Source organism: Lonchura striata, chromosome 36, assembly GCF_050655825.1.
Source record: "Lonchura striata isolate lonStrDom1 chromosome 36, ASM5065582v1, whole genome shotgun sequence".
Taxonomy (NCBI): domain Eukaryota; kingdom Metazoa; phylum Chordata; class Aves; order Passeriformes; family Estrildidae; genus Lonchura; species Lonchura striata.
The window spans coordinates 8555423-8565626 of record NC_140738.1 but is presented as its reverse complement, the minus strand read 5'-3'; the positions used below and the strand labels follow the sequence as shown (position 1 = coordinate 8565626).

Below are 10204 nucleotides of genomic sequence, written 5' to 3'. Positions count from 1 at the left end.
TTTCTTGGAGGAGAATATTGGTTTAGTTTGTGGCTAACATGGAAAAAGTCCAGGTAAAGCCACTCCTTGTCCCCCTCCCACCTAGAATTCCTCCTTCTAACATCCCAGGGTCTAAGGTGTCTCTCTTTTTCTCTTTCAAACTGAGGAGGGGAAAGGAAAATTTACAAAGCTTTCATTTCTCAAGGAAGGGTTAAAAGTCTGAACTCTCCAGGATGGTTCGATGCCCAGACTCCGGCAACTATCACAGCAGCTGGACACCTTGCTTCCCCGTGGTGTATTGCTGACAAAAACTGCTGCTGTCTCTCTCTCTCTCAAGAGAGAAACTCTGGGGGAAGAACGGAGACATCTTAGATTTTTTCCACCCTTCCATTTGCAGAGGCTAGCTTGGTTCCAGTCCTTCCACCTTTGGGCCTACCTCAGTCAGGCCATGGGCCTTCCCCTCCCCCACCCAGCCACGGCCGGGCAGGGGAGGTCTGCACTCTCTGCTGACCGGAACCAAAAAAAGAGTGAGTTCTCCAGGAATTTTGCTTTTAACCCCTCTGTGTTCTCAGAGGCGTGTCCACCTTCAATTGGTCAATATCCAAACTGACCTCTTCCTTCCAGAAAAAATTCTTTTCCCGTGTCAAACCATGACACAGGTCTCTTGCTTTACCATGCATCCTCCTAAAATACAGTCTCTCTCCTGGAGGAGAAAATTGGTTCAGTCTATGGCTAACAAGGGAAAGTCTAGCCAAAAACCACTCCATCATCTCCTCCCACCTAGAATTTCTCCTTCTTACATCTCAGGCCCCAGACTGTCTCTTTTCTTCTCTTTCAAATTGAGGAGGAATAATGTTTCACAAAGCTTTCATCATCCAAGAAGGGATTAAATGTCCAAATTCCCCGTCCAGCTGGCCGGGCTCTCTGCCCAGACCTCCAGCTCCCCCGCTGGGCACCTCCCACTCCCCTTCCCGCTCTTGCTGTCTCTTTCTCTCTCTCTCCACAGAGACTCTGGAGGGGGAACGCAGACATCCCAGATTTCTCCACCCTTCCATCTGCAGGGGGCCAGCCCGGTTCCATCCCCTCCACCCTTCGGACTTACCTCAGTCAGGCTGTGGGGCTTCCCCTCCCCACCCAGCCACGGGCTGGGCAGGAGAGAGGCTGCACTGCGCCCTGACCAGAACCAGAGAGAGCGAGTTCTCCTGGGAATTCTGCTTTTAACCCCTCTGTGTTCTCAGAGGCGTGTCCAGCCTCAATTGGTCACCCCAAGTGCCAATATCCAACCCCAATCACTGACTGGCTTGACCCTCTTCCTTCTGTGTTAAACCACGACACACTCCCCGGGTCTGGAATTCCAGTTCCTGTCCAGGAAAAAATGTTCCTGCCTTTGAATTTCCTTCCTATTCTATCAACAAATTATCATAAAATCAATAAATTATAATTAAAATTAAATAGAAAAAAAAATTGAAACATCAGTATTTCAACTCTTACTTACAATAATCCAATAATGATTTAACCCAAAACAACAATGGCTATTAATGTAACATTACCAATAAATATAAATAAATAAATTATATACCAAGAAATACCTTTTGAAAGTTTAAACTCATTATCTAATAGACTTAAGATAAAAAATATCCAAAAAACTAAGATACAATCTAACACACCTTAGTAAAACATTTTAAATTACAAATTTACTAAACACAAAAAAAACACACCACTATAATTTATCATACATTTTAAGCAAATAATTTAACTTTAATAACATCCTTAAGTATGCAAAAAAAGTTACATTATTTTTAAAAAACTTAATTGTAGATGGGTGGTTTTGTTTGGATATTAGGTTTTAGATTGTTTGAGTTAGATGATTTTAAAAAGGGATTTTTATATGAATTTAATCAGCTGAGAAGGAGCCACTCTGCAAACACAATTGACTGAAAATGAATAGGACAGAAATCAGTAACTCTGAAAGTTTTATTTGCTATCAAATACATTTCAGCCACCCAGCCCCACACAATCCCCATCCCACCACTCCAAACTGAGATCCCACTTCTCCCAATCTCCTCCCAACCCCATCTCACCCTGGCAGCTGTGGAATTGAATGAGCTTTGTGTAGGATTGAGTTTTTTTCAGGTGGAAACAAGCAATTTGAGGTGGGATTGTGCCTTTATAGGTTAAAATTCAGTTGTTTTCAGTGGGGTTGAGTGGTTTTGTGGTGACAGATCCATCCCTCTTGGCTTTTGGAGTGCAAAGAGATGGAGAACACTGCCCAAGATCACCCCAGAACCCACAAATTCTCCAGAAGTTGAGTTCAGAGTGTTCAGGGAGGGTGCAGCTGCCGGCAGCAGGAACAAAGGAGACAGGTCTTGGTTCCAGAATCCATTTCTTACCCCCGAAAGGCAGGGCAAAGGCAGGGCCGTGGGGTTTGTATAGGGTATCCCAGGGGTAGAGTAAGGGTTTGGGTCTAGGGAGGAGTTGTTAACAACACAAGAAGGGTGAGATCAAATTCCTACCTCTTAGCAACAGGGGCACTCCACACAGAATCCATCCCCAAATCCTAAATTCCCCCTCAAACTCCTGTGAAATGGTGGGACTTCAGATATTTTTGATCAATTTCTTTAATTTAACCCTGCTTTGGCTGTGTTTAAAGAATAAAGATGAATCAGAGGAAAATTAGGGCCAAACCAACAGGAGAAGCAGCCAGGTTTGTTCCCAACATGGATCACAGGGAATGTGGGTCACCAGACCTGTGCCCAATGTGGGTCCTGCAGTGGGGGATGGAGCTGGAGCAGAGCACGAAGCTCTTCCTGCAGTTGGGGTACTCGCAGGGTTGCCCTTACCGGTGCCTCCGTTGGTGTTTGGTCAAGTCAGAGCTCTGGGTGAAGCTCTTCCCACACTGGGGACACTTGTAGGGCCTCTCCCCGGTGTGGATGCGCCGGTGCCTGACAAGGTGAGAGTTGCGCTTGAAGCCCTTCCCGCAGTCGGGGCAGCGGAAGGGCCTCTCATCTGTGTGAATGCGCTGGTGTTTGAAGAGATCAAAGCTGGTGTGAAACCTCTTCTGACACTCGGGACACTCATAGGGCCTCTCCCCAGTGTGGATGCGCTGGTGCCTGATGAGTTCTGAGCTCCAACCGAAGCCCTTCCCACACTCTCCACACTTGTAGGCCCATTCTCCGGTGTGGATCATCAGGTGTCATTTCAGATTGTTGCTCTGCCTGAAGCTCTTCCCACACTCCAAACACTTGTAGGACTTCTCCCCATCAGGAAGCTTCTCAGGGACCACCAGCTCCGAGCTCTGGCTGAAGCTCTGCCCACCTTCCTGGCCCAGAGTGGGTCTTTCCTCCTCAGAGCATCCTGGGCTGGGCTTGCAGCCCCTCCTCCTGTGAGATCTCCAGGGATTTTCCTCCCTGTTGGATTCCTGTTCTGTGGAGTTGCTCAAAATGGCTTCTTCCATGAGGTTCTGCTGCAGGGATTTGTCCTTCCTGGTTTCCATCCGCAGCTCCTGCTCTGGGGGAGGAAGGACAAGGAGAGGATGGGATTTGCCTCCGTGCAACAGGGAAGGACAAGGAGATCCCCCCAGTGCGTCCCCGGCAGGAGGGCACCGGCAGCGGGGCTGTCCTGCAGCAGGGGGCCAGGCTGAGCTGGGAGATGGAGCAGGAGAGAGGGGGAAAGGGGCACTGACTTCCTCCTCACCTGCCTTGGTGTCCCAGGGCATCTTCCTCTTCCTCATAGCCTTCTCCATCTGGCAAAGGGTTGGGTATGGGAAAATCCTGTTTTGGGAAGAAAACAAGGGATAAGCACAGTGAGTTTTGTACTGGTTTGAAGGCAAACCAGGGAGAGTCTAAGACAGAATGACAATTGAATAAGAAAATTAAAATCAAGGCAATAATAGAGAAACACTGGTTTAATCTGACAAAGTCAGGATATAACCTGACACCCTGATAATCAGGGTGGTGGTAGCAGTCTGATGAAATTGTGGCTGCAGTCCAGCTCGAGTGATGAACGTGATTCTGTTAAAGCAGTGATCCTGTAGAAGGGTCTGGTCTTCCTCTGAAGGTCCAGTGGTGGTTATGGAGCTCTTGTCCTCTGGGAATCCAGTAGGCAAGGTGGTTGTGGTGTTGCAAATGGTGAGATTATATCCAGGCAGGAATGCTTGGTTCCTCCCCCTGGGCGGAGCATCCCACAATGGGATGATGTAATTTTATCAGTGCTGCAGTGACACTCAATGGCCCATTAACAGAAGATGGCCCCTGCAGGGCGTTATCAGGGCTGAGCCATGGAAGAGATAAAGAACACTGCCCCACCTGTTGATAACAGTTTATGGAGATGGGGACTGAAAACACTTTTGGTTACATCTGACATTGTAACCTGAAACAGTGAGGCAATCCCTGCTCGGGGTGGGGGGTGAACACCACCCCCCTTACCCAAACTGGCTCAGGTGTAAAACCCCCACCCTGGGAAGGCCACGCACACAGGGGACAATGTCACACTTGCCCTGCCCCAGGGGAGATCTCTGTCCCTGTCACTCCCTTGCTCTCTCCCCTTTTCTTTTTCCATGTCTCTCTCTACCTCACATTTACTGTTCAATAAAATCCACTTTGGATTTGGTCTTGTTAGCACCTTAATTGGGGCAGGGGCATCTCTCTAACAATTTTATTAACCAAACTGTGGAGTTGCGGTTTTATATGTTTTATTACATCTTTATTCTGTCATGGTTTGTTCCAGTGTACCCCCATACTGTATTGGTTTCTCCCTGAGTTTTCCCGCCTTTCCCCAAGTGTCAGTTTCCCTAGAAAATGCCAAGCCAGTTCCTTGCCCCCTTCCAAGTGCCTTGTCTGTCACTCGGTGCCCCTTCCTCTACCTCTGGAAACTTCCATCCAGGGCACCGAGTGATTGGATGAGGTCCTGGGACCCCTACCCTGCCCATCCCTCACTGGATCCCCAGATGTAAATCCCCACAGAGTCACTCCTGTCTGTTCCCCACTGGCTGATCGGCCCCCCCGCCCTCTCCCTATGTAACATGTTGCCAGCACCCCCGAGTTGCACTTGTTGGCTGGCCCCCTCCGGTGCTGTTGGACCCAAGGACCTCAATAAACATCGGATTTTTGCCCCCAACGAGTGTCTCTCCTCATTTCCTCGCCGTTGGAATCAGCAGCGACCTCAGGACCCACAAAGCACTCTCCAAAGCCCAGCCGGGTACAGCAGAGGGTGCTTCCACTCACCCTACTCACCCTGCAGGAGAGCTAGCTGAGGCTGAGGACAGTGGTCTGGGGCGGGGACGTGGCACCAAAGGAAATCTCGGTCTATGTAGGACCAAGGCCCCTGTGCTGAGGCTGCCTCCAGGCTGCTCCAGCCCCTCAGGATGCCCAGGAACAGGGGTTGCCCACAGCCCAGTGCACCCTGGCTGGCCTGGGTGTTAGCGTTCTGGAACACACATAATCACGGGATATGATTATATGCAGGTGATTTACTAAGAGCGCTGGGAGTCAGGGGTACAGACCCAAATCTGACTCCAACATGGCTTTCGAGCTGAAAGTATTTTATATTCTATCGTTACATAACTCACATATTTATTATTAAAATTATATTGTTCTATTATATACATTGACATGAGATTCTTGTGATCTTTCTTAGGTCCCTGACCACAGTTTCTCATGATTATTCTAATGATTAAAGAGTAATTATATTTAATTACTAAACAATCATCACATCTAACTATTCTATAATTTATCATGTACTAGATACACAGGTGCAGTTCTAGCGAGTACAAGATCTTCTGGTGCTTAGGGTATTTATTTTTCCAGGGCCTACTAAGCTTATTTTTCCTGTTAAACCTAAAACCCTAAGATTTAAAAACCCTTTTACTATCACTGGGGCTACCCAAGGAATAGCCATGGATGAGGCTCTGCAGGACAACACAGGTTCAGCCCTGCTCCAACATGGGATCCCATGGGACAGGGCACACTGGGATTTGCCCCTGCAGCTACCCAGTGTGTCCAGAGAGACTGCAAGGAGACAGTGACCTCTGTCAGCGGGACCCTCTGAGTGGGACAACCACTCCTGGGGTTGCTGTGCCAGCTCCTCCATGAACCTCCAGCCCTGGGAACCTGGAGCAAGTGGAAGCCGCAACTTGGCCAATACTGCCTGTGCCTGAAGCAAATGGAAAGAGAATTGGGGTGGGAAAAATCACGGCTGTATATTTACAGAAGAACAGCGATGAAAACACAGAACACATTTAGATTTGTAAGAATATTTGTAATAACAACAGTTTATAGAAGGTATATACCTAAGAACATATCTAACAACAATATCTGAAATGTATTTACAGAAGAAAAAACAACGCCCTAAAACCTATATCCTAAAGGCAGCAAAAAACTCTAAAAACTATGTACAAAAGGTGCCATCTCTGTCCGGGATCTCCATCAGTCCGGGAAGAAAAGCAGGTGCCATGGTCACTGCAGTCAGGCACAGAGGGCTCTTCCGTGTGTCCCCAGGCTGGCACAGGGGGACTCTGCTGCCAGAGCTGAGGCTGGCTGGGTCTGGGGGCTGGGCCCCAGGCACTGCCATGGGGCTTGTGTGGCCCAGAGCAAGCACAGGACAGGCTGGGCAAGGCCACCAGAATCCAATGCACTGGGTACCACGGGCCTGAGCAGAGACCACCCAGCCCAGCCCCGCCCCAGCACGGCTGCAGGGAACCCACTCTGCCTGTGGGGACCACATGCCTGTCCTGCTGCTGGCATCGCTCTTCATCCCAGGACCATGGCCTCCTCTTCATCTTTTTAATCAACATCCATGTCCTCGGTGTACTCTTCCATGTCCACATCCATTTCCTCTTCCACATCCACCTCCATCTCTTCCTCTCCAGTCTGTCCTCCATCCACCTCCATCTCCTCCTCCTTATCAATTGGTGTGTCCACCTCCATCTCTTCCTCTCCTGTCTTTTCTCCCTCCACTTCCATCTCCTCCTCTCTATCAGCCTGTGTGTCCACCTCCATCTTGTCCTCTCTGCCTGCCACAGCCTGCAGAGGTAGCAAAACCTCAGAGTGGGGTCCCTGTCCCACCCCATCCCCCCAGAACTCCAGCCCACTCAGGCAGCTGGGGGGATCCACCTCCATGGAATGGCACCGTACCTTCCTCAGGACAAATGTCAGCATCCTGCAGGGATGGATGAAACAATCCAGGCCTTAGGCAGCTTTGGAGACTGATGCTCTGAGGTATCGGGGCAGGAACAAGAAGGGTGACAGGAGCAGCAGGAGCAGCGTGCAGCGTGTGCTGAGCCCAGGGCCAGCGGTTGTGTTGTGCTGCTTGCTGGCTGCTGGCAGTTCCAGATGGGACATGGATTGTGACATGACCATTGAGCTAGAGAGCCTTTGGTTCCATGCTTAGCAACATTCCCCCAGAGCATGGTGCTCAGAGGCCTGTTCCCAAGCCTGGGGCATCCACAGCCTGGGCCAGTGCCTCAGCAGCCTCAGTGGCAAAGAGCAGCTTCCTCAGCTCCAACTTCAATCAGCCTCCTGCAGCTGAAAGCCGTCCCCCCTTGTCCTGTTGCCACAGGCCCTGTGCAACACTCTGTCCCAGTCTTTCTTGTGGCACCCTTGCAGTGCTGCAGAGCTGCAGTGAGGCCTCCCCAGGGTCTCCTCTTTGCAGGCTGAGCATCCCCAGCCCCACGTGGACCGCAGGCAGTGTGATCAGGGGGAGTCCAGGCTAGAGTCAAATGGCATCAGGAACGGAGAGATGGAAGCTTTAGGCCCAGCTTTGCCTCTCAATGTACAAAATTAATAAGAGTGGAGGGCAAGATGGTGGGACACTGGTTCTGCTCTAATTGGTGAATATAGTCTCTGTTTTTTTCTTTTTTTCTGTCATGCTGATGCAGGTTTGGCTGTTTGAAAGGAAGCTTGGCACAATATCCATTGTCTTCTCCATTTGTGAAACACCGAGCAGAGTCTGGGCAAGCTGATGTTGCAGAGCAAAACCTGCCAATGTACTGGTGATCCTGAGCCTGGAGGATTCCATTAAACCCAGCCAAAAGTAATTTCTGGAAAGTCAAGCCTGGTGTACATTTTCTTTAGTTTGGCTATGCCAACTTCACCTGAGTCTTATAATAAAGCAAACAAAATCTCAAACCAAAACCGACAAAGCCCAGAAGCAAACAAACCCACGCAAACCAATCAAACAAACAGATTTAAAAAATCCAAATAAAACCAAAGGGAATGAGGAGTTAATATTACTTTTGAGTTCATCACAGCAGGCAAATGGCTGCTTTCCACAGGATCACCATAAAAAGCCACAGATAACAGCTGCTCCAAAATACACCCAACGGGAGAACCATCAAAGTGATACATAGCAACTCTGGGGGCAGCTGCCCTTGAAGGTGAGGGATGAGCACACAGTGGTACAGCTCCAGCCTTCCCCAGCCTCCAGGCTGCTCTTTGCTCCTGATGTAAGAGCCTTGCAGGACTGTGGCCCCTCTCAGTGCATTCTAAATCATTCCCACAGCTCTCACTTGAGCCACTGGCATGTCCAGAGCAAGATCCAGGCACAATCCTACTGCCTGCTGAGCCTCCCTGGGAGATCCTGAGCATCTTCCGGCCCAGAGCCACAAAAGAACTCAGGCTCTCCCTGAACTGGGTTTTCAGGGGAGCTTTCCATGTCCCTGCGAGATGTGTTCATCGTTCATCAGGCTGTGCCCAGCCTGGATCAGGGCAGGTTGGATGCCACATGGGATCCATCCTTTGCCCTGCCATGTGATCCTCCATGCAGTGGGGATAAAAAGCCAAGCACTGGGGAACCCCAGGTGCTGCAGCAGTGATATTTTTGGGAGAAACACGGAGCTGTGCATGGCCAGCTTCAAGTCTGCACTGCTGTGAGCACCAGGCCTGCCATGCTGAGCCCAGGGCCACAAGCAGTGCTCACCCTGGCTGGGACATTGAGTCCCAACATGGGATCCCATGGGACAGGGCACGCTGTGGTTTGCCCCTGCAGCTACCCAGTGTGTCCAGAGAGACTGCAAGGAGACAGTGACCTCTGTCAGCGGAACCCTCTGAGTGGGACAACCACTCCTGGGGTGGCTGTGCCAGCTCCCCCATGAACCTCCAGCCATGGGAACCTGGAGCAAGTGGAAACCGCAACTTGGCCAATACTGCCTGTGCCAGAAGCAAATGGAAAGAGAACTGGGGTGGGAAAAATCACGGTTGTTTATTTACAGAAGAACAGCGATGAAAATACAGAACACATTTAGATTTGTAAGAATATTTGTATTAACAACAGTTTATAGAAAGTATATACCTAAGAACATATCTAACAACAGTATTTGAAATGTATTTACAGAAGCAAAAACAAAGCCCTAAACCCTATATCCTAAAGGCAACAACAAACTCGAAAAGCTATGTACAAAAGGGTGCCATCTCTGTCCGGGATCTCCATCACTCCAGGAAGAAAAGCAGGTGCCATGGTCACTGCAGTCAGGCACAGAGGGCTCTTCCGTGTGTCCCCAGGCTGGCACAGGGGGACTCTGCTGCCAGAGCTGAGGCTGGCTGGGTCTGGGGGCTGGGCCCCAGGCACTGCCATGGGGCTTGTGTGGCCCAGAGCAACAACAGGACAGGCTGGGCATGGCCACCAGAATCCAATGCACTGGGTACCACGGGCCTGAGCAGAGACCACCCAGCCCAGCCCCGCCCCAGCACGGCTGCAGGGAACCCACTCTGCCTGTGGGGACCACATGCCTGTCCTGCTGCTGGCATTGGTCTTCATCGCAGGACCATGGCCTCCTCTTCATCTTTTTAATCAACATCCATGTCCTCGGTGTACTCTTCCATGTCCACATCCATTTCCTCTTCCACATCCACATCCACCTCCATCTCTTCCTCTCCAGTCTGTCCTCCATCCACCTCCATCTCCTCCTCCTTATCAATTGGTGTGTCCACCTCCATCTCTTCCTCTCCTGTCTTTTCTCCCTCCACTTCCATCTCCTCCTCTCTATCATATTGCGTGTCCACCAAGATCTTGTCCTCTCTGCTTTCCACGGCCTGCAGAGGTAGCAAAACCTCAGAGTGGAGTCCCTGTCCCACCCCATCCCCCCAGAACTCCAGCCCACCCGGGCAGCTGGGGGGATCCACCTCCATGGAATGGCACCGTACCTTCCTCAGGACAAATGTCAGCATCCTGCAGGGATGGATGACACAATCCAGGCCTTAGGCAGCTTTGGAGACTGATGCTCTGAGGTATC

General features: G+C 50.3%; 1 pseudogene; it reads right to left on the bottom strand.

Annotated features, from left to right (window-relative positions):
- Nucleotides 1-1986: 1986 nt before the first annotated feature.
- LOC146764112 (uncharacterized) lies at nt 1987-4135 on the bottom strand (annotated as a pseudogene).
- Between the last annotated feature and the right edge of the window lie 6069 nt (nt 4136-10204).